Here is a 3,395-nt window from a genome sequence, read left to right as displayed (position 1 = left end):
TTAATTATTATGATTTGTAGTACTTTTTCTTTTATCTCAATTTATGTGGCATTGCTAAAATAATGAGAGTCAATAAAATTTCTATATGTCTTTTAAATATTTTAAGTTATTAATTATTGTAATTCGTGATAACAAATTAGTTTTGAACATGATAGCCAATTAAATAAAAAAATTTTTTTTACTTTCAATATGTAGTTATAGTTAGTTAATATAAATTAATAGAATATATTAAATATTTAAATCATTATGATGAAATAATGAAATTTTTATATATTAGAGCATGATATGTAATTAAGTGGAAGTGAAGAAATTTTTTGATAATTGCGTGGTCTAAATCACCTCTTCTATATAATATAATAATAGAAAAGAAAAACTGGCCCTTTTGGTTGGTCCCAAATTCGGAGTGCTCTTATGATTTATTTGCTTAAAAAATGTGCCCTTTCAGCTCCAAACTCCTCAAGGAATGGCTCCAACCTAAGTCACGATCAAGTACGGTGATTGCTTGAGGAATTTGACTATGAAATAAAGTTAAATATATGTTATCACTTAATAGCTTTTGACATAATAAAAAACCTATAATCCTAACAAGTGGTAATAGTGTCAATGATTAACCATGACCCTGTAATAATAGTCTTTTTTCTGGGTGATGAAAAGATATTGGATGTACATATATAATAGAACCTACAAGGACTTAGAGATTAGTTACAACTTACAACAGAACTTAAAAGATACGCAAGAGGGTGGCCTAACAGTTGGTACCACACAACTATTAGTAGTACTTGCTATAGTAGAGGTAGTAGGAGCATGTGTTTCAAAATTTGACCCCATTAACATCTCTTGGTCATTTGTGGTTGCTTCTCTAGTTGCCTGCACACTTAAAGGGCAGCCCGGTGCACTAAAATTCCCGCTATGTTCCGGGTCTGAGGAAGGGGTCCACCACAAGGGTGTATTGTCAAATCTATTTGTCTTGTTTGCATCCTTCCTACCTGGTCGTCCAACAAAACATGTAGTAAAATGGAGGAGAAGGATTCCAAAAAGTTGTATTTTCACTACCCAAATTTGTCGCCGAAACCATACATGCTAATCTATCTGCTAAGATATTTTGCTCCTTGTAGATATGATGCACTGGTGGATCACCCAAAAGCCAGAGGAGGTACCTGCAGTCATTAAGAACAGACAAATGAAGATCATTAGGAGCATATATCAATGGTAATTATCTCCTTAGAATCGATATTGATTTGCAATGGTGTAAACCCATGCTGCAGGGATAGCTGTTGAGCCTGAACCAAAGCATGAATATCTCAGTAGTGATAGCAGTTGTGTATTTCTGAAAGGGAAAACCACACCTCCACCGACCCATATTCAGAAAACCATCCATGATAAGCATGTAGGATGACAAACAATGGGGTAGTTTTTTTATTTTTTCCGTAACATTTTGAAGAATTACATTCTGATTTAAAAGTGAAAGTGAGTACTTGAAAGATATATCTAATGCGACTCTTTCATGTGAGTCACGAGGTAAGGGATAAAATGGGTAAAAGAGGGATGTTGGAAGAGTATAATTGGCTGCTTGAGTATTAGATTGATTTTAGAGCAAGCAATCGGTTAGTAACTTCCAGCAAACGAGTATCAAGTTGGTTTATGAAAGGTAGGACACCTAATTGAACCTTGGGACACAAACGAAATAGATGATTAAATTGTCTCATCACAGTTAGTGTTGCAAAGTTTGCATTTTGGAGAAGGCACAATTTTAAGGAAATGCAAAAAGCTGGCTGTTGGGAGACTATTGTCCTTGTGTTCTCCCTTCAAGTTAATGAAACAATATTTCAAGTTACGTTTTCCCCCTTCTCTAACCAACAACAGCTTGTAAATATTAGCAGGTACGGAGCCTACTAGATACATCATAGCTAATATGTTATTACAGAAAAAGAATTCTTGGATTTCCAGTTGCGTTCACATACGTTGAATATGGTAAATAAAACAAGGAGAACAAATATCACAGTTCACACGCATGATATTCTTAACGCATCTGCAGATTCAGGATCTAAATTTGATCAGTTCAACCTTTTAAAGTTCGTTAGACTGAACCCATTTTCTAGTCGAAATTATGGATTCAGAATTTAATATTTGTTGAAATCTTGGTGGAGTTTTACACACAAAACACATCTAATTTCTGTAGAGAAACTATTGTGTCCAATTGAATCCATTAAATATAGGCTGCACCTGCCTCTGCTCAAATGTACATTAGAAAATATCTCATCACTACATATACCTGCTGACATGGTCATAAACTCTTCTAATTCAGCCTCTTCATCATGACCACCATCACCATAATGCACTATGCAATGAGTTTTGCTTCCATATGCTTCTGAACTGCTTCTAAACTGCCGAAAGGATGGCATCCATTAGTGCACTACAGGCACATACAATACCTTTTAACCTGAGGACATAAGAGAGATGTTTACTTTTTATTATCATCACACACACATAACTATCTAAGTAGACTTGAAGAGCAAACAAGAAAAAAGGAACCTATTGTATCTACCTTGAGACCGAGATAAGCGAGGAAGCCTTTAGGATCCATCAGATACTAGGCGTAAGGTATAAAGACCCATGCTTCTAGTGCATGTGGACCAAAAATATTACCACACCCATGTCAGAACCTTCAAGAACGAATAACTTTTGGAGATCCAATATACACCCAGAGATATTTTTGAAGGACCTGAGAAACATAATCTCAAAACTTGTGTGTTTCTAAGCGGACAAACTGCCATGGGGTACACATAGATACAATTCTTCACATTCCCTTGAGTTTTTTCTTTGTCCTCCCCTGAATAGCAGAACTTCCTTCTTGATCTGTGTGGTGGAGTCCATCACTCCATCGTACTCCATGTTAGTTAAGAAATATGTTGCATATCTGCTATGATCTGTTGCGGTGCAAAAGATGATCACAGTTTTTATACCATTTTAAGCCATGAGAGCTTCAAGCTGTTGCGTCAGTTGACTCTCTCAAAAAAGAACTCGACGATGCATAACTCACCAATCTTCTTTGGTGATGATTGAAAGAACGAGGAAAAGAATCATTGATTTTCTCCATCGGTGCTTCTAATATGCATGTCATCATGTCCACACATGGATCAATAAATTGAGTAGTCTCAACTTGAAAAGAGTAAGGGCAAAGAAAATTAACTTTTTGATTTAGCTTGTCCATCCATCAACCTGTTATAAGTAGCAATATCAGGAATAAACCCCAAATCCAACATCTCATCCACCAGAGCTTCTGATTCCATCTTTTTACCCTCCCTCTTAAATCCTGATATCAATATATTATACGTCACACTATCAGGATCCAAGCCCTTGTTTAAACCCAATAACCTCATCTTATTCGCTTCCTT

General features: G+C 35.7%; 1 long non-coding RNA gene across 1 annotated transcript; it reads right to left on the bottom strand.

Annotated features, from left to right (window-relative positions):
* Window positions 1–315: 315 nt before the first annotated feature.
* Window positions 316–3,389, bottom strand: LOC124890692. Its single transcript, XR_007049268.1, has 3 exons — window positions 2,546–3,389; window positions 2,273–2,440; window positions 316–1,157 (listed from the first exon to the last, which is right to left on the bottom strand). It is a non-coding gene; the product is annotated as an uncharacterized LOC124890692 (long non-coding RNA).
* Between the last annotated feature and the right edge of the window lie 6 nt (window positions 3,390–3,395).

Source organism: Capsicum annuum, unplaced genomic scaffold (genome assembly GCF_002878395.1).
Source record: "Capsicum annuum cultivar UCD-10X-F1 unplaced genomic scaffold, UCD10Xv1.1 ctg2244, whole genome shotgun sequence".
NCBI classification, from domain to species: Eukaryota; Viridiplantae; Streptophyta; class Magnoliopsida; order Solanales; family Solanaceae; genus Capsicum; species Capsicum annuum.
The sequence above is the reverse complement of the archived record's forward strand: the minus strand, read 5'-3'. Positions and strand labels throughout refer to the sequence as shown.